At 40.2% G+C, this 24339-nt stretch overlaps 1 protein-coding gene across 7 annotated transcripts in view; it reads right to left on the reverse strand.

Moving 5' to 3' along the window:
* Nucleotides 1–23098, reverse strand: part of LOC143132817 (C-terminal-binding protein 2) — a 99515-nt gene extending 76417 nt beyond the window's left edge. For 3 of the 7 annotated variants that reach the window (XM_076292627.1, XM_076292626.1, XM_076292620.1), the window contains exon 1: nt 2174–2718. The gene's annotated coding sequence lies outside the window, so the exon portion shown is untranslated. Of the gene's footprint in view, nt 1–2173; nt 2719–18949; nt 19028–22525; nt 22649–22670; nt 22895–22995 lie in introns of those variants that run through there. The other 4 variants (XM_076292622.1, XM_076292621.1, XM_076292623.1 and 1 more) reach the window with 4 other exon arrangements.
* Between the last annotated feature and the right edge of the window lie 1241 nt (nt 23099–24339).

A 24339-nucleotide genomic window follows, 5' to 3' on the forward strand; every position in this document is an offset into this window, starting at 1 on the left:
CGAATTCTACAGTTCATGCGTAAATTGTGCATTAGCCCTTTTTTACTCGCTTCAGTTACGCACTTTTCAGTCACACGTATTATCCAACTCCCGGTCACACCTAGGCTGGGTGAACCTAGCCTGATCTGACAGCGGTTTCTTTTCCGCCCTGCAGCTTAGGCTCGAAACTTGTACAACTTGTACACTGCTTCCGTTACACTTTTGCGGGGACCAATCACAAACTGGCTTATCCACCTGGCGCGCTATTGGCAGGTTTAAAACGATGACGATAGCGGGAGAGCCTGGAGTTTTCGCGTCACTCTGCAAACGTCACCCGGTTCGTTGGTCAGATTGGTGAATGACTATCCAATTGCGTACAGAGTTATTTGAGCTCTGCCCATTGATCACGCCTCTTGTGCAGTAGAAAATACATAGCGGACTCCCCAGACTAATGTCCAATCTTAAAAGCTTTCACCAGACTGTCACACCCACAGCGCGCAAGTTCTAAATCAAGGCGGCCTTATGAAAGAGGCGTGATTTACTTAAAATAGAACCAGACTGATCCACCACCTCTAATTTAGGTTGATTTTAAAAACGTGGAATGTAGACTCTCATTGACGTTCTGAATGCCATTTAAATCCAGAAAGAACACAACCCAGTGTTTGATTTTGAAAACGTATGCATGGTAAACTAAATAGATAGAGAACGGCCTTAAGTAAAATGGTGTGTCACATAGCCTAACAAAGAATTGACTTCACAAAATTTCACTTTTGCTTTCAGGTTTGTTTATAAAGAGTCAAGACGTGCTTGAGGTGTGTAGATTCATAATTTAAAAACTCAGTGTTGAGAAAGAATGTTTCAATGGCAGCTGTTTCTCATACTATCAATTTATCTATGCTAACGATTCTGTAGACTGACACCTGCAGCTTTGAATACAGTAGAGAGATTGGCATACGATGCCAACCTCTAAACGAATCAAGAGACAGGAGAATATAAACTATGCTGCTCGACAATAGTGCAGACGTCTGTGTAAGTGTGTGGATGACAAGTCAAGTTTGAAAGAAATGGACAGATTCGAACGAAATAGGCTATCGGATTATGACTTCGCGTTAAAACTTAAGATGCACAGGGGTGATTCTCGCAAAATTAGACTTAAGTGGTGTCATGAAGCATTTTGATGATAAAAGTAAATGCTATCAAAATAATAAGGATAAAATTATAAACATCTCTTCATTTACTATTTGGCACATGATTTCAAAAGACATCATACACATTTTTTTTTTTTTTTTTTCACATTTCAGAGGAAATTTCTCATTACTGCAACGTATCCATAACTGGATTTGGGTTCTTTGAGATGGAAATATTAATAATTAAAAAAGAGAAACAAGAAAAAGCTTCAGTGCATGTTATATTAAACAATTACAGAAAAGAAACATGTGGTATTTGGTGATCATTGGTAAATGTAGTGACAATAAGAAATACAAATCTGTCACAGACCAATTTTCTCATCCTCTGCAACAATTTTCAATCATTGTTTAAGTCTTCAAGGAACTTACATTTTCAAGGAATTTTGTTGGAAGGGACAGTATTGATTGTGACCCTCAAGATGGCTTCCATGTAAACAGTTGTTCTGTTATCTCTCCAGATAAAAGTTAAAAGTTTGTGTGTCATAGTACTGTACCTACATAGGGCCCTATGATTTCCGCGATGCGGAAAACGCGGACGGAATCATGGAATCTACACATGAAAACGGAATTATGTTATGTTATAAACACGGAATTGCACGGAATTTCCAGATATTCTGTTGACATTAACAAAGACATTGTTAAACGCGTTGCAGAGCCTATTAATCATATCTCGAATATTCACGTTGAGTTTGTTGATCGGTGCGTGACAAAGAAAATAAGCGATCCCGACAACGGTGGCAAAACACAAAACTACTTCACTGCTACATAACGGGGCTAAACAATACCCCAATGACTAAATGATTCTGAAAACAACTAGCTTGCAAGTTTTGTCAACACATAACTAACCTGACTCGCAAATACATATAGCGACCATATAAATCAAAAGGGCAACTTAAGAACAAAGCTAAATCCAATGCGGGCAAATCCCTCCATTCAAGACAATGACAAAATCAGTAGATGACGTGAGTTTGTGGAAGATTGTTCTATGTGTGCAGAGGCTGGCATACCGCTGTCAGTTTCTTGAAACACTGCAAGGAGCCAGTCCCATTCCCAGACGCGAATGTCAGCAACCTCAAGCAGACGCGCAGACCCACCATTCAAAAAGTGCTGCAATAGATTCTCACTGACGAAAGAGAGCAACAACAAGGCCCTTACCATCATGTAGCCATACTTCAATGGAGATGTGTGCTAACGATGGTAGGCTAAATGCTCTAGAAAACAACATATATTTAAAATGAAACATGAATCTACAAACAAGTAGGCTACTTTTATGTAGTTTTTTGAGTCACAAAGTGCCCTTTTATTGAGATCTAAACTTGTAGCCTAGTTATGGCCATGTAGTTGAAGTTATCCAGGCCATAACTGTTGTTTTTGAGCAGAGATTTGTTGAATATTTGGCTAAGTGTTTTGGCTAAGAGAACTTTGAATGATTGGCTTTGCTGAATATTTAAAAAGCTGAATTGTGTCGGTCATTGAGCTTTTTATAGGTGGATGCTGCTTAAATGTTAAAAAAAAGGAAAAATCTGAAACAACTAAAATTAAATCCAAAAAAAAAAAAAAGAATTTGAGAAAAAATCAAACGGATTTCATAGGGACCTACCTACACGACTTTTAGTCTGACTGTAGTCGGTAAGCTCCAATATCCAAAGTGGGTGATTATAACAGGGTTTTCCCTTTTTAAAAATGTAGCCTCATGGATAAGGTAATCTCAGGAAACAACTGCTTGATACCTGACAAAGACCTCTGGTCGAAATGTGGCAGCCTAATAAAACACTCTGGGAGCTTATATAACAGTGTGCGGGTATCTATCGTAAAACTTCAAATAATAGCCGAGTCCCAAATGGACGCCTGTCTCTTTTAAACGCCTGTCGTGGCTACAGGTTTTGGGTTAAAGGCCGGTCTCCAATAGACGCCTGGTCTGTTTTTTAGTTCCGGGTTGTATTAAAACCCATCAGATCGTCTGTTTAAAGCCCGTTGCAGAAAGGAGTTCCCAGTCAGCACACATACCTCTCCAAGACGCATGGAAAAAAACTGAACAGCTTAATTACATTGCGTTCCATTTAGAACGTCTTATTTTGATCTTACAAACAGCGGTGGCATCTCACTGTCAATGCGTGTCATAGTTTTACATCTACTGGAGATCTTCTTGTCTTAATTATGATCGCGTTCCATTTAGAACGTCTTATTGGGTGTGAATTAGATGCTGCACTTCGTTGCAAGCCGTCGCAAAGCATTCACCATGTCTAGTCACATTGACAAGGTTTTAGAATGTTGCATCAAGTTGCTGGTTAATAGAATGTTGCAGCTCATCTCGTTGCGAATCTTTGGTGTGATTTGGGCTTGAGTATGGTGAAGACTGCGCACACTAACGTTATGATTAGATGGCATTAAAAGACTGCGGTGGGGAAAAGCTAGAGTTCCAAATTCTATAACTTTTTTCAATATGAGCTATGCCTATATGTCCGACTTCGTCATCGTTCAATTCATCCCTTGTGTTTAAAATTTGCGGATAGGCCTATGGTGAGCTTGTTTTTATGCTGGCAACAAAACAAAAAGGTTCGCGAACGTTATTCTTTATTCTAAATGCATACTGCCATGGCGATAAAGAGAAAGAAGTAGGCTATGATTTGAAATGTAAGCTTGACTGTTGTCAAATTTGCCAAATAAAATACGGGAGAAAGCATATGGTTCATGTTCTCTCATGCGGTTTCATTCGTGCTGAAAAGGAGGGAGAATGCAACATTACGTTCCATTTTTGCATAAATAATTACTGAACGGTTTTGGTCAGGGCTGATAATGCAACTGCATTTGACAAAGTACGATATAGGCTAGGTTGCTAGTGACAAAATATATGCTTTCAGTGTGATACGATCTCTTTGTAAATTACGTTTGATTAAAAAGTGTTTCATCTGTTCTGGCTATCCCCGCTATTTGGATCTTACTGTATCTCACTCAATGAACAACATCAACACTAAATGCATGATGATCCGTAATTGTCATTAGATAGCCTAGTCATATAGGTAGACATTCAGTGTGTTTGAAATAATTAATTTGGTAATATTTTCCATCTTTGCAGAGGAAAAGTTTTGTGTAAAGGGAATTAAAGGCCTGTCTCATATAGACGCCTGTCTCTAATACTAGCCGGTGCAGTTTGCCGATTTGGGAAAATAAAAGCCCGGGCTATTATTTTTTACGGAGTTTTACGGTATTTAATTTTTCATATGTTGGCTCAGCCTTGTAGGCTACCCAGGCACCGGTTTCATTTTTTGTAGATGTGCCTGCGCTTTCAATCAATCAATGTCGGGAAATATGCCACCGTGTGACACTGTAATGGGAAAAAACGTAAAGCCGTATCAGCATATTAAGCACCGAATTTGATACTGTAATGTTAACTTGTAACATGTAACCTACTGGGATTTAGAACTAGGCCTACAGCCAACATCGAGCAATATGCCGTTTCACCTTGTAGTGGCGTTCGACCTTAACCCATTTACTCCTAAAATGCCTGCTAAAAACGCCTATAGAATCCTATGGCATTCTAGACTAAATAACCTTATTTCCTGAGGGTTTTCTGAAAACATACTAAAAATTGTCAACGTCTACCAAAATGTAATATCTAAGCCTCTGTAGCACCTAGAAACATGAAATAAAAAGCATGTTGCGCTACGCAGCATCCAGCAGAAGGGGTCAATGTTGCGCTACGCAGCATCCAGCGGGAGGGTCAATGTTGCGTCATGCAGCATCCAGCGCGAATGGGTTAATACAGACCTTGGGAGCGCGTAGCTGGAAAGGTGCTTAAGTCAGTGGCAGAATGCGCGCAACAGTTGCATACATAAACGCTCAGATTTTGGGGTTGCTCCTCCCAATACGCGTAACTTCCTACTTCGCAAGAAAATGACCGATATAAGTGAAGGGGAGAATTTGCGCAGGCTGAAGAGCACGTAGTTACGGCAAAGTCCTTTCAGGCAGGTCCTGATAAAACTTTTTGGGCACTTATCTGTCATCTATTTTGGCAGAAATGCGTGTGCGCAAGGCTTCACGACACCAACCTTGCTCCAGCAGCGAGATCACAACACATGACTGGCACGATGTATTCACAACACACCACATGATTGGCACAATGTATTCACATGTGGACTTTTTTTTTCTGCGGAAAGGGCTGGATATGTGCAGACAACTGGTGTTACAAATTAAACCCCATGCATTTCTTTTTTGAGTGCTGTGTCTCCTCATTAGAAAGTCTCTGGTTATGCGCTTTTTTTTTTTACTTACGCACATGAGAGAATTCGCCCCTTACAGCCAAACAACAGCCAAAGCCATCTTGATTTTTTATTTTCTTTTGGAGTCACTGACTAAGTTAAGTGCATCAAATCCTCACGGAACCTCTTATTATTTAACATAAAGGTTACATTTCGGGCAATGTCATTCAAACATTTCAGTCAAACAATTTGTTAACCAATACGTAAGCTTACAGATACATCTGTATTCAAACAAACTGGCTGTATAGCAATTCATTTGTATCTACATGTACACAGTTTGTACAAACAAATCAAACATTCAGTATCACATACTACAGTGGTGTTTAGGGTGCAGAATCAGCTTGACCATGCCTACAAATTAATTCACATTGTAAGTTTAATCAGCCTAGCTGTCTATGAGCCTACGCAATTTTGGCCAGCAAGGAAATTCAAAATGACAATGAAACCGTTAGAGTTGGCTGAGATCTGATAAAGTGAATCCGTTGTGCATCTGAAGTGCAGACCATAGTGAAACAGAGCTGGACCAGTGTCGGCCTACATCAGCCGCAGATCCGTTATGCGGGTCCGGGCCAATTTTGGGCTGATGTGCATTTAGTCCTTTTAGTGGATCTGGGTGGTCCCTTTGGCGGATCATGTGGAACACAGATCTGTCCCAGTGTCTTTGCTATGTAGGTTGTTCTGAGAAGAAAGAAATGGCAACAGCTGTTTGTGATGCTTTGCTTTGCTCCTATACACACATTCTCCATAAATAATTGGCTATAAATCCATGGACAAAGCATAGGCTATTCTCTTACTCACAATGCTTGATTAACATATTTGAAGAACTAAAAGAACTAGGGGAAAATGTCTGATTTTTCTGACCGATGCGATTGCAATTTGCTTTTTGAATGGCAATGTCAAGATTCAGTTCAATATTCTGAATGTCTCTTTAGGCGTTTTCAGACTTATAGTTGTTTGGCAGGAAATGGATTGTTACAATGCTGCATACAGACTTTAGTCTGATCATTTTTTCCAGACGTACCAAACGCGTAATAATTGAGCGGACTGCTCCGTCAGGTCACTTTTTGGTGTTTATCTTCTGGTCATAACAGCAACTGGAGCACACTACTGGAGCAACAGTTTTGTGGGGTGATCTTGGCTCTGATTTCCTATTAGACTACATTGTTTGCATTAGGGCTGTAACGATACACGATATGAAACCAAAATCGCGACACTCAGATCGACGATCTTGCGTCGCAGTGTAAGAAGGCAGAATCGCGATACACCCCTTCCAGCTCCCAGAGTTATCCTTCCCGTTCAGATCCAATGCTACCAAATCTTTAAATTGCTATTAGTATTATTTGAAGTTAACATTATAAAATATGTAGACCTACAACACAAAACCGGTTGAGGATAAATTATTTTTTGACCTAATTGTAGACCTACCTGTAAACTTCCTCCAATTACGTGTCATGTGACTACCTTTCCAATCATGTGACCCCTGCCTGCAAAAGTTGAGCTAGTTGAAGAAGAACCTAGAAACATGGCAACCAACCCATCCCTCCCTCCTCATTTAGGTCAGCAGTATGGCAACATTTCGAAAACTGTGACAACCCTCATGAGCACTGAGCAGATGCCAACTATTTGCCAATGATCGTGCCATTGAAACACAGAATCCTGGCCTCCATGAAGAACAATGGCACTGAATCAACAGTAGTGAAAGACATTAAAGGAACACGCCACCCAAAATCAGTAGTAATATATGTTCTTACCTTAACTTTCACGAGTTGAGTCATACCTCTCCCGCGCCGGTAGGTGCACTCAAACGCTCTGTCGCGCGGCTCGAATGTGTTAGCATGTTGCTATGCTAGCGGGCTCTGCCGTGGCCGTAGAGAGAGGAACATAGCAGTATTCAAACACCTCCACGTTTTCCCTACTTAAATACACTTGCACGAGTAGTTGATAAAAATGTGTACGTCACACAACATGAAACGTGGCGATTTTCCAAGCGAATAAACAGGAGAACTACAATGTGTGGCGCAATAGCACTTGGGAGTACTTCGACCTAGCGTGGTAATATTATTAACACCTAATTGTAGATCCTATCCACCACAGAGTTTAGAATCCATGCTGGATCGACCCTCAGCCTCTCCCTCCCCTCTGAGCGAGAGAGGCACACACACTAGAGATGCGCTGATGGGCTATTATTTCAACCATAACTGCATAGCAAAACTTATCATCCATCAGCCATCCATCAGCACCAAAGTTTGTTGACCAATTTTCAAAACTGCACCCGCCCACCATCCGCTGGTTGTTTTAATGTAGGCTATATGGGTGATGCAGCGCTGCTGACGTGAGGCTAGAAAGCCCTTGCCTGTTCTAGAAAGACTGATCTAATGCAGCAAATATATTAAAAGGCAAAAGTCGTACATTGGCTAGGCCTATCCCCAGAATATCAGCAGCAAACTCAGTCTCTGTCGCGCAAAACAGTCTCCAAATAAAACGCACATCGGCCTGTTGCCTATTCTGCCAGCTTGTGACGATATATCGTCCAAAATGCTTGATTGCATTGCATTCTCCACATTTTTAGCTAAATTTTCATGTACCACATCAGCATTTTTGTTCAGTGAATCTTTTGTAAATTGCTTTACAATTACCGTCGGGCCCTTGTCAGCAGACTTCGGCTTGCCTCTTGCCATATTCACTCCTTGTCTTCCGATGTCATTTCTGAGTCATCTACAGATGTTCACCTCCCTAAATAGAACCAACTTCAACCTGTGTTATATCCTAGATGAGACTGCCTGGGTTATTTTGTTTAGATATTAGCCTAGCCTATATATAAAACACATAATTGTAGCCTACCATTCAGGGAATAGGCATTTAAAAGAGAGACAGAGAGTGATATGACTCAGAAATGACATCGGGCGATGGCAGTGCGAGATGTTCAGAACGTAAGAGCTAAAACTTTTACAAACTCACTAACATCCACAGCGGAAAAAGAAGAAAAATAGTCGGAAAATTTAGATGTGTAAGGCAAGCAAGCAAGTTTGGCGGTTGTTACTAAAAATGTGAACATGCACGTTGCATTGTTGTGCGGTGGACTTTCAGAATGAATGGAGTCGGAGTTTCTTTAATATCGAGGCGTCATATTTGTCCGATGGCCTGCTATAAAATGAATTGCGATGTCTGTCTGAAAAAGACGCGCTCGTGCAGTCAAAATGAATGGGAGTCTTCAGAACAGGCTTGTCAGTCAACCTGACATAACAGTGTGTAAAGTAGCCTATAATGTGAATGACTTGTTATTTTATCAAGGATTTCTTTCTTTTTGCAAAAAATAAAGTACAATAGGCATTAATTAGTAGGCCAGGAGCATGCTGAAATTATGTGGCAAATTGCGTTTTTTATTACAATGATAAAATTGTAAAAGGACGTGACCGAAGCTGAGGCAAGCCAGGCAATAGGCCTATAGGCCCGACGGTAATTGTAAAGCAATTTACAAAAGATTCACTGAACAAAAATGTTCAATGTGGTACATGAAAATTTAGCTAAAAATGTGGAGAATGTAATGCAATCAAGCATTTTGGACGATATATTGTCACAAGCTGGCAGAATAGGCAACAGGCCGATGTGCGTTTTATTTGGAGACTGTTTTGCGCGACAGAGACTGAGTTTGCTGCTGATATTCTGGGGATAGGCCTAGCCAATGTACGACTTTTGCCTTTTAATATATTTGCTGCATTAGATCAGTCTTTCTAGAACAGGCAAGGGCTTTCTAGCCTCAAGTCAGCAGCGCTGCATCACCCATATAGCCTACATTAAAACAACCAGCGGATGGTGGGCGGGTGCAGTTTTGAAAATTGGTCAACAAACTTTGGTGCTGATGGATGGCTGATGGATGATAAGTTTTGCTATGCAGTTATGGTTGAAATAATAGCCCATCAGCGCATCTCTAGTGTGTGTGCCTCTCTCGCTCAGAGGGGAGGGAGAGGCTGAGGGTCGATCCAGCATGGATTCTAAACTCTGTGGTGGATAGGATCTACAATTAGGTGTTAATAATATTACCACGCTAGGTCGAAGTACTCCCAAGTGCTATTGCGCCACACATTGTAGTTCTCCTGTTTATTCGCTTGGAAAATCGTCACGTTTCATGTTGTGTGCCCTAACATTTTTCATCAACTACTCGTGCAACTGTATTTAAGTAGGTAAAACGTGGAGGTGTTTGAAAACTGCTATGTGCCTCTCTCTACGGCCACGGCAGAGCCCGCTAGCATAGCAACATGCTAACACATTTAGAGTGCACCTACCGACGCGGGAGAGGTACGACTCAACTCGTGAAAGTTACGGTAAGAACATATATCACTACTGATTTTGGGTGGCGTGTTCCTTTAAAGCTGCTATTGCACATGACTTCCGAGGACAGATACCCTGATACGGCACTGCACTTGACCCCCGTTTCAAATCTCTACCTTTCCTTGATGAGACCACCCATGACACAATCTTCAAGAGTCTGACTGAGATAATTCTGGACGATTGTTCACAGACTGTTCAGGTATTTGATTGATTATATTATTATAATTAAATAAAGTGCTGTGTAAATTAGTTAGGCCTATTTATTTAAAGTCAGTATTTAAATATCGTCAGATAATAAATGCTAAAAGGAACCATATGTAAGAAATGTATTTCAATTAATCATAAAATGGCCCTGATATGTCACTAGACATTAAGAAATCATGTTCATTTCAAATACGTATATCACTGACAACAGTAGTTCGGCTAGGATATTGTCATTTAAAAAGTGAAGTTGCAGCCCTCAACTGATGTTGATGTTGTGTTTTGTCATGTCATGTTGTGTTTTGGCCTCATGCGCCACCCTCCACCTATCTGCTAATCACAAAGTCATTAGTGTTTCGGCATCCGGGTTGGCAACCTCGAGTCGAGGGGGAGGGGGAAGTGATACACTGCTCTACAGTAATTTGAAAGTGATTGCAATACCAGTTTTGGCCACAATCTTACATATGGTTCCTCTAACTTTATTAAACTAGCTTAATTCGTCCTGGATTTCATATCCTCCATTGTATCTAACATTATGCTGCAATTGTGTTATGGATTTTGTTTTATAGGCCCAGACTTCCAGGGAGGAGACAGAGGAGCAATCAGAGATAGCCTCCAGCAGCAGTGACTGTCCTCCTCCAGCCAAAAGAGCACCAATGGCTGAACTGTTTGGAGACATCTTTCCAATGGAACAGGCATCATCATCCAAGCCTTTGTCTGAAGTGGTGGATGAGGAGATGCAGCGTTACAGAGCAGTGCAGAGCCTCTCAGTGGAGTCAAATCCACTTGTGTGGTGGAAGGACAACCAGAACCAGTTCCCTCATTTAGCCAAGTTGGCTAAAAGTTACCTTGGAATCCCAGCCACATCTGTCCCCAGTGAGAGAGTGTTCTCTACTGCAGGTGACATTGTCACAGCACAGAGAGCAAGCCTCTCACCAGACAATGTTGACATGATGGTGTTTCTGAAGAAGAATTTTCAACTGCCTTAAATCAACTTCACAACGATTTTGCTTTTCTTAAGAGAAAGAAGTTGTTTATTTGTTTAATGTTTACTTGATTTGTGGTTTGCAGCACAGGTAGTAAGCCTCAGTTACCTAAGCGTGAAACAGTAGCCATTTAATTTACTTTGTAAATGTAAGAGAACTTGATTGGAGAAGAATTTTCAACATGCTTGAATCATCTCTACAATCGAGTTTGTTTTTTAACAGTATTTTAAGAAAACAGAAGTGTTATAGCTTTGGCTATTTAAATGTATTTTATAAATGGCTATTTGAATTGTTAATAATTTGCATTGTTAATATTGTTGTGTTCAGTTTATAAAGGTTTTTCATAAAATGTCAAAAAATGTTATTTAATAAAAAATATCGTTATTAATAAAATACTTTCTCCCCCCCCCCAAAAAAAAAAAAATTGTGATACGAACCGAATCGTGGGTTTGGTGTATCGTTACAGCCCTAGTTTGCATTATCACTTTTGGCAAATTGTGGAGTGAGAGAATGTGTGGCATACAAGGACATTCAAGTAAGTGAGTACACAACTGGAGACTACATTATAGGCCAGCATTAGCTATTTGAATATCTTGTTGAGCAGCGGGGTAGCATGTGCATAACGGATCTGCATAACGGATCTGTGGCTAATGTGGACCAGCATTGGTCCAGCTCTGTTTCACTATGGTTTAGTTTAGTTTATTTATTTAGCACACATTAACATTAAATGGTGCAAGGAGGGAACGAAGCCCAATGGGCTTGTAGAGAGCTCCACCCCTTTCAATAATCACACTTAAACATGTGCGGCTGACAAATAAACCATGAGAAGAGATGAAGTACAAATATAATCAATGACAATAAGGGAAAAGAGAAAACAGTAAACAAAATACAAAAAAAAAAAAAAAATCATCCAAAATGGATGGAAGAAGATGTGGCAGATCTATGGATTTTGAAGGATGCATTAGAAATATTAGATAGTATAATGACAAGAATTGAAGCAGGCAGGAATTAAGTAGATGATTCATGACAGGAGATGTTTTTTAAGCTGTTTTTTAAAGAGAGAGAGGGAAGCTATGGCTCTTAATGCGGGAGGTAATACATTCCATTGTATGGGGCCTCTGTATGGCATATTAAATTGGTGATGAGATGAGCGAGTGAAGGGTACAAATAAATTATTATTGTGGCTGTGTCTAGTGCGATGAGAATGTATGTCTAATGACCGGGTAAAGAAAGATTGAAGAGAGGCTGGAAGATCTTGAGTACTGTAAATGAACTTGTGAATGAACAAACAAATCTGGTAAGTATTCAGTTTGTGAATAGGTAGAATAGAGAAATTAATAAAAAGTGGTGCTGATGGAGCATATCTATTTGAATGTGAAATAAATCTTAGGAACCTTTTTTGAATAATGCATAATTTCTTGAGATGGTTAGGATATGAAGCTGCCCAAACCATGTTACAGTAGTTTAGATATGGAAACAAAAAGCTGTAGTAAAGAGTTAAGTGAGCAGAGAGATGAATTAGAGGACAGACTTCTCTTAATATACCCATCATTTTTGTGGACCTTTTGCAGACAAGGTCTATATGGTTTGTCCAGTTAAGTCTTTCATCTACTAGTACTTAGTACTAGTAATTTTGTTGCTTTTACTTGCATGATTTCTGCTCCACTGATAGATATTTTAGCTAACTCTTTGGGGTACGACTTATTTGTGCTGCAAAAGATCACAAAGTTACATTTCTTCACATTTAACGTTAACTTGTTAAGTTGAAACCATTTAGAAATAACAGATAATTCATCATTTACACTGTCAATCAAATACTTAAAATCATTATGAGTTGCTATAAGATCAGTATCATCAGCAAATAATACAGGAAGAAGCTGTTCACAAGTCATGGCTAGGTCATTTATATAGATCAGAAATAATAACGGGCCCAGAATAGATCCCTGTGGCACCCCATGAATAATTCTGGACTTGGTAGAATTATACCCATTAACTGATACATATTGTTCTCTATTTTTTAAGTAATTTGAGAACAAGCTCAGGGCAATATCCTTAATGCCATATCTATTTAATTTGTCAATCAAAACACCGTGATTGACAGTGTCAAATGCTTTGCTTAAGTCGAGGAAGATCCCGATGGCATACTTCCTCTTATCCATGGCAGATGAGATAATATTGGTAAGCTGGAGTAATGCCTGTTCTGTCGAGTGTTTCTTACGTAATCCATACTGGTGCTCATATAGAATGTTGTTCTCATTTAAGTGCTTGGACAGTCTTGTGTAAACTAATTTCTCTAGTAACTTAGAAATGCAAGGCAGGATGGATATAGGTCGATAATTTCCAAAGTCGTCCACCACACCTGTCTTAAAGATGGGAACGACTTTGGCGATTTTTAAATCATGGGGAATAACCCCAGAGTTAAGTGAAAGAGTAAGAATATGGGTTATGGGCTTAACTAAATAATCAGCAGTTTCTTTAATCAAAAAGCTCTTAATACCATCATGCCCCGGCGCAGAATTGTTTAGTCCCCTGATGGATCAAGAACTTCCTGTACAGTTGGATGACTAAAGTTATTGAGAGAAGGATATTGCCCCCTTATGAAGTCACAAGGGTTCTCGTCAATATGCAATATACTGGAAGCCAGATCAGAAATAATATTAACGAAAAAATTGTTAAAACCATCAGCAATTTCATTGAGGTTTGAGAAAAGCCTATCTTTCCCACGCATCTCTGCAGGTACAGAAGCTGCTGATTTTTTCCTATTCAGTATATTATTAATGAGGTTCCACGTAGTTTTGATATCATTTGAAGCATGTGAGAATTTCTCAGCATAGTACTTTTTTTTCTCTTTCCTTAGATCAGCTATAAATTTGTTTTTGTATTTCTTATAGGTTTCTATGTTAGAAGGGGTTGAGTTAGCACTAGCTTTCTTATAGAGTTTATTTTTTTTACGAGAGCGTTTCTTAAGATCATCCGTTATCCAAGGTTTCCCTTTAGAGAATTTCATTTTAGATTTAAGGCTGATCAAAGGAAAGGATGCTTCTAAAGCAATATTAATGTGGACTAAGAATAAACAATAAGCTGCACTAACATCATCAAGCCCAAGGACCTCATCCCAGGAGACGTGGCTGATAGCCGTTTTAAATGCTTCAAAATTGTTTCTGGAAAACTTGCGGAATTTAACTGGATTAGATACAGAATTAGTGGCTTTGGAGTAGGAATCAATAGCATGGACAATTTGAAACACTGGGAGATGATCGGAGATGTCACATTAATAGACCAGAGGTGATTAGGAAGTTCAGAGAATTAAATAGAATGTTATCGATTAGAGAGAGTGATGATCTAATACGAGATGGCTTAGTAATTAAAGGGAAGAAACTGACAGAGTAAAGTGTGTTAAGAAAGTCTCTTGAGGGAATCTGATCGTCCTTGAGCAAGTTGATGTTGAAGTCGCCCAGTAATGCGCACAGTTTGTGTTCCTTGTTTATAGTTTCTAAAGTAGAGTACAATGCATCATTAAATGTATTTATATCGGAGTCGGGTGGTCTATAGATACATCCGACTATAATGTTTTTACTGCCCAGAGGAATATCAATAAATACAGATTCTGCAAGTGTCGTGTTGAAATCAGAACTTAAATATTTCCTCGTAATAAAGTTATAGGCATTGGATTCCTCGTAATAAAGTTATAGGCATTGGATTCCTCGTAATAAAGTTATAGGCATTGGATTCCTCGTAATAAAGTTATAGGCATTGGATGCCCTTCAGATGCAGAACGGATCAGATGTCAGCCAACTCTTACGGTTTCATTGTCATTTACATTTTCTGTGCTGGCCAAAATTGCATAGGCTCATAGACAGCTAGGTAAATTAAACTTAGTGTGATTAATTAGTTTACAGGTATGGTATCTCGCGACTGCTGTGTTCCTCCCATTAACACAGTCTGGCTCTGCTACCTGTATGCTCACGGCAATCCAAACTTTTCTCATCTGTCGTTCCCCATTTGGTGGAACACACTACCAGAGGAAGGACGTTCCTCTCAATCATCAAAACCCCCCTGAAAACCTACCTTTTCCAAGAAATTGCACTAGCACTACTAAAGAATTGAACATGCTTAATGTCACTTACTACAACCTACTTCTCTATCCTGACTATCCCTCCTTCTTCCCTTGACTTAAAGCCTGTGTTGCAGGTTAACCACCACTGTCGATTCATGGGTACATAAAGCACTCAAGATATATAATTTTAAAAAATGTCTCCAAATGGCGTTAAATGCCCGTTTTTGTCGTTTTTGGTATTAGCAGGGTTTTTAAACGCAATTCGGTGATGACGCAACGTTGCAGGCTACATGTTCTGCACTTCATTCATTTCAATGCATTCCAATAGACATCGCGGAACCGCACTTTCAACATAAAGTTTGTATATTTACATTTCGAATTTCATCACAGCATTTATATCACAGCTACCCTATGATCTACCAAATGTAATAACGTTGTCTGATTTCAATTTCAATTCAGTATTTTTTTTCTGATTTTCAGGAGGTCTCGTTTTGGAGGATATGTTTTACATTCATTCCTATGGGAAACGGTCGTGGTTACACGTTCAACATAGTTTGTATATATTTACACTTCGAATTTCGTTACAGCATTTATATCACAACTACCCTATGGTCTAACAAGGATAACGTCATCTTCCGATTTTAGTTTAATGCAATTTTCTGAATTTGAGAAGCCTCGTTATGAGGCTACATAATGCGCTTATTCAGGTCAATGCATTCCTTATACAACGCTTTTTTTTGTTTAGCCTAACGTTACTGTCAGTGAACAGCACCGAGTGAGTCAACATTTTCTTTATATCTAGTGATGGTGATCATGTTGTTAGTTCAGATAAGTAGGCTACCGGGTAAAAGCATAATGATAGCTATGGGCTAACTTTTCATGTTTTTTTTTTTTTTTTTTTTTTTTTTAATCTATGCTAGTAAGACATTCTAAAACCTTGAAGGGTGGGACCTTATTGAAAACATCAGTTTTATCATTTTGGTGATAAAATTGTTGTCTTTTGGTTTTCAAGGCAGGGCAACAGATCAAAATATTCACTGTGACCGGGGGATTTTGCAATATTGGCATAATGGAGGATCTTCACCACTCAATAGAAAGCTATAAGTGAATCTTGAATGTCCTATACGGCATCTGGTATAAGCTATTTGATCGTGTCTGGATTGAAAAGAAAAATAGTCTCCTCTTTACAGTAGGATGGATTTCGTATAGCTTGTTGTTGGTACATTGGTCCCATTCAGATTTCCACTTATCTGTGATGTAAGAATTCAGTATAGGTTTGAGGTCTGAAGCAGGGATTTGACATTCTGTGACTTCTTTATTGAGGGCTTGCTTAGAAGCACTGTCCGCTTTCTCATTTCCCCTCAAACCAACATGGCCTGGGACTAGGGATGTCCCGATCCGATATTTGGAGCTGATATTAGCAAAAAATGTGGGATCGGCCTGCACGGGAAAATCCCGATCCGGACTCCTGATCCAGTTTGTTTTCAACACTCCGGTCCGTGTTTTCCAGCGCACCGATGTAGGTAATCCATTCCAGTTTTTTTACCAGCTTTCCCCCCCAAATCCGGTCCGCGTTTTTCAGCACACCTAGCGACCTGTCCAGCATCCCACTTGTCTGTGCATGTCCCACTAAGAATTGAAAGTTATCGAGCAAACATTTCATGTCACAGTTGAATTAATATAGCCTAATGTTAACCGCGACCGCGAGTGTCCGCGAGACCCTCTTACTATTAAGGCTCTTATGCATGTTGCTGCTGACAGCCTGTCTAACGAATATATCTCCGTGATTTAAGATTGTTTGTGTAATGTATAGGCACAGCACGCACTTTAATTTCCCTATTTTTACAATCGGCTAGCCTAACAAACGCATTTAATTTCAAAAAGCAACCTGGTCAATCGTTAACAACTAAGTGCACCTAGGCCTACAACTCTACACATCCAAAAGGGTAGAAGCTTCCAGTAGGCTATCATAACTTCTTTTACCGTTTAGGCGCAGCCTACGACGATGTGAATTAGTGACAGCTGTTGTCGCGGTAAACTTAAGCGCCTGTCTCTAAATAGCCTAGTGTAGATAGGCCTACGTGCTATGTTGCTTGATTTTCTGTAATAAATGCAGCCTGTAGCTTAGGTTACTTCAGCAAACCCAGACCAGTTGTGGCATCAGTTTCGCTTTTAAAACGCAACAGTGAGAGGCTTTTTAGCGAAGTCTCACTTATCATTGATGAGCACAGGAGCAGGCTGACACCTGAGCATGTTGAAATGATCACCTTTGTGAATAGAAGAAGAATCTCCCCATCATGCTCAGACTGCAGCCAGGGCAAACAGTAGAAATTGAAGGGAGTATGGAGATGGAGCAGTAAAGTGTGGAGGAGATAGCAATACTGTAGAAGGTGTGAGTTATTTGGGTTGTTATAGCCAATTCAGTGTGTGTCTGGTAATCTGACTATTTTCTACTCAGGTTTTGTGTGTGTTGCTTTTATATATAATTTTATATTGTTTACAATATTGTTTACACTGATGGCTTTTTTAAGCCTTGGTTTACACTCTTGAGCAGAGCACTGATGCCAATTCAGTTAGTGTGGTTAATTGACTATTTTCTACTCAGCTTTTCTGTGTGTTTTGCTTTTTTTTATACAGTTTACAATATTGTTTGCACTGATGGGTTTTTAAGCCTTGGTTTACACTCTTGTTGTTCAAGAGCAGAGCACTGATGCCAATTCAGTTTGTGTGGTTAATTGACTATTTATTATTTTGTGTTCATTTAACCCTGTTAAGAATAAACAGGTCAGCTTCTCATTACCAACCACTGTGGATTATTCAAACTAACCTAATTAAGTTGGCTAGTTGTTCTTAAGAGTAAAACCCTTTTCAACATGAGTATGACAACAAAATAAGTAAATATCTTTAATCTTTAATACATGCTTGGATCGGCCGGTATCGGTATCGGCCGATGCTAAAAGCTACAATATCGGTATCGGATCGGAAGTGCAAAAAGCTGGATCGGGACATCCCTACCTGGGACCCAGCAAAAAACTACAGTCAAGTTTTGGTTCTTTAGACGTTCATCAACTTAACTTAAATCCTTAACAATTTCAGGTCATCTCAAATTCCAAGGGGGACTAGAGCAAAAATGAGTCTGTGTTACACTGTCCATGTTGATGTTCAGAACCTCAAGGTAGGGTCTTATTCGGACTTCAAAAGGACTGATATACTTTGGTCTAGCTTCAGCTTCAACAGCAGTTGCTGTGGCTGAAAAATTTAGTAGGCTGGATTATCTTTGCATGCTTTAAGCTTGACTGCATATTGAAGAGACAACTTCAAGCAGCGATTTTGAAGTGAGGGTTCACTTGCCTACTTAGATTTTTGTGCATTGTTTTCGCAGCAATGGCCAAATTATTCTTTAACATTAAGGAAATCCCTTCATCAAACGTAAAGTAGGCCTATTTGCATTCCCAAACAGCAACGATAGCCTGTAGAGTAGCCTATTCGGTTCCAAACAGAACACGCCTGCTATGAGAAAGGGAGCTCATGACTTCAGTATTCTTCAGCCTATTCACAGCCTTCAGCCTGTTCACAGCCTATTTAAGGTAACAGGCAAATGTTATGTATTATTATCACCAGACACGATCACTGGTTACAACAATGACTATGATTGCTAGTTTTTATTATCGTATGCTATGAACAATTTCCTCCATGTTGAAGTAGCATGAATGTTAGGCCTGCTGGAGGCAATATTTGAGCATGTTGAGATATTTTTTTGTCTTTCATAACGCTGTCATGCTTCGCGTGAAGTGAAATATCGATTTCTGAGCAATCGATGTCAACCAATTCAGCACTCTTAGGGTAGACAGTGCCATTTACATCGGCCGTAAGGAGCTTTTTGTAAGAAGACTCTTAAGGGACAGTTCAGGAACCAAGGCTATAAAGGTAAACAACTTTGGTAAGGTTTACCTTTGGAGTTTCCGTAGCTCGCTAAGAGTGAACGTTATCGGGAAACCAGCCCCTGATTAGTAAGCGTTTCATTTCTCGCTAGATTTTGAAAACAAAGAGTAAAAACTGTCAAACAAACAACCGATGCAGAGCAATCAAGATATCTTCACATAGCTTTGAATCTACACATCTATGGCTACTGGAAAATGTAAGGTTCATTTATCAAATGAAATTTTGAAGTATTAAAAAACATCTTTATTTTAGAATTTCCGAACGAAAGGGGCTGAAATTGGAGCTTTTACGATAGTTCTTTAAAGTATTCCACACTATCAACACACTAGTATAAAACACACTGGCAATTTAGTGGGACGCTTGTCTATGTTAGTTAACTTATAAGTTCCCTTTTTACTGCGCTACATGGCGACCTCTGGACAGAGTTAGCCTACTGACAGGCAAACATCTTTAACACGGACGTAACCACTATCTCTAAACTCGGTGTGCTAGCAAATACTGCTGTGCTTTCATAGCCATTCATGTTTCGACTCCACACACAACAACGGGTTGACCCCGCCTTCACCTTGACACCACCCCTAGCCCCGCTCTAGCACCAAGTGGCCCAACGTTTAGGGTGTGCCAGAAATCAGGGGACAGTAGCACCAATATAGCCCCCAAGTGGCACCAGTTAGCGCACCTGAAGGTGTGAAAGCAAATAGCCCCGGCACAGCCTGGATAGCTCGGCTTTGGCTCGACTGTCTGAAAGGGGGATAAATGTTTGCAAAATCCCGATGTAAATGGAAAAGTGAAGTACGAACTACGTAGAAAACATTATGAATTGCATTCACACATATCAGCAGCCTTTTAACTGTGCTAAAACTGCAAGGGTTCCCTCACGGACGTCTCAAAGTGACAGGCACTCAATTAGACCTACCAATTACCAAGACAATCTTAAAGTGACAGTAACTCAACTTAAACCCTACACACGTACAATTTATTAACCCCCCACCCACCCACCCACGCCAAAGTCAGCTACCACCACAAATTGAATCCAATTCTGTGGGCAACACTGCTGTACTATACGCAATCTGGCAGAAAATATGGCGGCTCTCTCCTTTAAGTGACATAGTTGCCATCTATGATGGTGTAGTGTAGTTAGCTGTAGTGGGTATACTGTGATGTAGTCTTGTTAGCTGTAGTGAGTATACTGTGATCAACCCCAAATGTTAATACATATCCTTGTCTATTGTATACTGAGATGGTGATGCTTTTTAAGTGGGTATACTGCGTAGTCCTGTGTATCACGTAGACTACACCACTATGAATACCTGGGCGGCCATGAATATACCTGGGCAGCTCGCCCAATTAAAGTATATACATGGGAAACCCTATGAGAAATTATACAGTACCCACCATATCCCAAAACCCTACAGTTATCTGTGATGTGACGGCATAATCCCGTTCCCTGAAGGCAAATTGTGCAAATCGTGTACAGGCGTCTGGATCCCGTTTCCCACCTTCCCGCAAAATCATAGTATGTGACTAAAAAATCTGTGACTTGTCTTAAAATGTAAGGGAATGTCAGACTTAAGTCTATTATAGGCTTATTATTTAGTCTTTTCCAAAAATGTTCAAAGTCGTCTGGCGTATCGGCAGCATTAGTTAAAGGAGAATTCCGGTGTGATTTTGACCTTAAGTGTTTTGAAACATGATACCAAAGAATGTCTAATAAGGGGAGAACTGCCACTCTCGGAAAACTTCCGGTTTCTGAACTGGTTGCAGTTCCTTCTGTGGTTCCACATGAGGGCGCTCGTCCACGAGTGCAGAATGCATGGAGGTCTATGGAGCTGTACCCCTCAAAATCCACTTTTCTCAGGATATAATTTTTTTTCAAGTAATTTGAATATTGTACTCGAAAGGGGAGGCAAAGGAAATACACTTGGTGGAGTATTATATTTTTTAAAGTCACTTAATTGTTCTAAAAAGCCTTTCAAATGTGTCAATGACGTCACTCATTAGCACAATGCTAGCGTGTTATGGGCAACAACGACCCAAACTGTAAGAAATCAAAAGGACATAAGTACTCGTTCATTCAACTTTTGACCTATAACCCATGTTGAAGTTATATAAACTACAATCAAATCTGAGATTTGTCAACGACAATCAGGTGAAAGAGACAAATTTAGCCGTCTAGCTCCATTGACTCCCATTCATTCTGCACTCATGGCGATCGCCCCCAGTGGAAATCTGGTGGAACTGCAACCAAAATTCGGTACAATGGGACTTAATACGGAGTGGCAAGGCTCTCCGTAGACGGGCTCTGATGATACCGAGTGTTTGCAGCCATCTTGAATTTAGTCACGATAAGTCGAGCGACGAGTAAGAATGAACAGGTATGATAAGGGATCAGATTCCAAAAATAATTCTGTGGAAATGCATGGATTACAGTTTCTTCCAGTAGCAGCAACTGGAATCCATGCATTTCCACGGAATTATTTTTGGAATCTGATCCCTTATCATACCTGTTCATTCTTACTCGTCGCTGGACTTATCGTGACTAAATTCAAGATGGCTTCAAACTAAACTTCGTGAAGATATGGTCTGTATAAATCGTCTTGTAAGTAAACTACCAGTGCTTTTTCAAAGTTCTCAATGTCTCGTTTTAAATGTCAGGGCCCTCGGAAGTCTACCAATGAAGTGTGGAGATACATTGAGCCTCGTAAATGGTGTAAAACAGTGATTTATTTGCATGGCTATGCCGATGCCGAGGCACCACCATTGACCGCCTTGTTGGTAGCATCGGCTAACGAGCGCCAGATTTCGGAGTGCAGAGGACAAGCCGAGATGGGCTATGAGACATACGTTCACACTCGGTATCATGTTTCAAAACACTTTAGGTCAAAATCACACCGGAATTCTCCTTTAAATCGTTCCTATACAGCGCCGCTGTAGCAGGCAGCTCACTGCGCCGGGATTAGTGTGTGCTTCACCTCACTGTGTGTTCACTGTGTGCTGAGTGTGTTTCACTAATTCACGGATTGGGATAAATGCAGATACCAAATACCATCAAAAGAGTATATACTTATATAATTTGTAGGGTTCAGCTAACATATTTGCTAAAGCTAAAGGTATGGCTACTGACATAACGTTACTGATTTGGGTGTCTGTGCCCTACTGGCTTTGAGGGAAAGCTAGTTAATAAACGTTAGTTAACTAGCTGGACTTGGGAGTCAAAGCCGAAGACAAATTAAGGTAGCAGCTAGGTGGTCGAAATGTCAGTTCATGCCGCTCAACAGATGCCACAAGCAAGACCACACCGAAGAGGTAACTGTTAGCTTAATTCAGAAACGTTATCTGATGATTTTGTGTTGGCCTGTCGTTTGGTTTTGCAGGAGTAAACTTGGAAACCCAGACAGCAGTCAAGTTATTAACGTAAACCATTGTGTATTCTGCGTAACAATGCAACAGTTCCTCTTATTTCCGCGAGGCAAGATTAAGTTCATTCACATAAACTAGACTCACATACTGGCGAATCAGCAAGGCCAACGAGCATAAGGTAACAGCTAGCCATTCGCTAATGTTAGCTAACGTTAGCTAACTTACCTTCATTCCTCACGTCGTTGGTAACGTTAACGTTGACGTTAATTCGACAACATTACCGATAACGTTAGCTAACGTAGGTTAGACTACTGTAACAATGTCGTCGTAACAAGATACTACAAACACACAGGCGAAGAGGGGAACTTACAATACTATAACATCCACCCAAAACTCTTTCACACTCAAACGTGGTAATTTGGGTGATGTCAGTTCACGAATGGGTGATTTCAGCCTGCTAACTTATCGCATCCTCGTTAGCTCTTTTGTGCTGCGGGTATGCGGTGACGTTATGAACGTTAGTGGGTAACGTTACACATCATTGCTAGCAGTAGCGGTATGGTAGCTAGGTAATGCTATATTGTTTTCACAATGACAACACATTCATAACTTTATATTTTAGCACAAGCTTAAATAATAAGTTGACTGGCTGGAAAACAATGGTCAAGTATACGTAAACCTGCAGCAATATTTACCTAGAAAACGTATCCGGATACTGACGGGACTATACAGTTCACGTTACAGGCGTCTGGAATCTCCCCCTCTGTAGATTGCCATGGAATCTGAGAAAGAGGAAGTACAAAGTTTGGAGGAAGCCAGGGGTTCACGAATGCACGAATGGCGGTCAAGTCTAAACTAGTCAGAGAAGGCTCATGGCCATTAACCGTCAAAATTTGTCTGTCGCCCCCTCCTGTCAAGGAGCTAAAATTGATTCCATTAATCTCCCATGACACTTACCCTAGACCAGGGATTCCCAAACTGTGGTACGCGTACCCCCGGTGGTACGCGAGCTGCTTCGAGGGGGTACGCGAGATGAAAAGGGCTATGGCGGACAGGTATAAAATGAAAATGTTAAATATTTTGTAATTAATTCATGAATAAATACATACTTTCGAATCAGGTCATAATGATATAGAAACATGAAATTAAAGGATATCATTTATAAACTCTGTATGTGTTAATCAAAAAAAGGGCAGCTTATTAAACATGACGCCTGGAATAGCTAATTGAATGCGTTACTTTTGAATGCGTTGGATGGTCCGTGGGGGGAAAGTTTCGCGGATATAACAGGTTTTTGAAAACAACAAAAACAGAAATGAGGGAAGGAGCAAAGCTAGGAGTTATTTCAGATGGGCAAGAAAGGTAACATTAAGCTAGGCTTTACATTTAACAAACTAAAGGTAGCCTAAGTTTAGCCTTTCTAGGCTGTAAAGCCTAATGTTGTCCAAACGAATACATCCTTGTCATGCGTTGTTGTAGGCCTATTATAAGATATTGTATGTGGATGTAGTTACTATGCAGGCTAATTTTCATAACTTTTTAACTGACCAAATGCACGCACCTAAAACCGGGAAACGGACAAATATTGTCAACGGGGGGGGTGTTATAGAATGCGTTACGTTTTTATGTGTTTATGTGTTGGATGGTGGGGGTACGCGAGCCGAGTCGAAATGTAGGCGGTGGTACGCGGGGGGGAAAGTTTGGGAACCGCTGCCCTAGACGCACACTCCTTGTGCATCTGCGTTACAGTGTAGGCACGGGGGCGGTCCCTGATATTCCCAGGTGGAATGGGGGAATATATTGTCCCATATGTGATTTTTTTGTACCATTGTTTGTGTCTGTGCTTGATTTTCGGCTGTGAAAATTGAAAACTTACTAAATCTACATAGAATTTGAACAATACATCCTACCAGGCCTGGAATGTGGTTAATCGGGAGAATTCACACGGTGGGCCGCTTCACTTTTGGGCCGCTTCACTTTTGGGTCCATATAGCCACGCTTTTCTAAAAAGTTTTCTCAGATACCATAGCCGGGCCGGT

The sequence above is a fragment of the Alosa pseudoharengus genome, unplaced genomic scaffold, assembly GCF_046254945.1.
Source record: "Alosa pseudoharengus isolate Yale_2024_CS ecotype anadromous, Long Island Sound unplaced genomic scaffold, YU_APseudo_1.1 YU_APseudo_1.1_scf_19, whole genome shotgun sequence".
NCBI lineage: Eukaryota > Metazoa > Chordata > Actinopteri > Clupeiformes > Clupeidae > Alosa > Alosa pseudoharengus.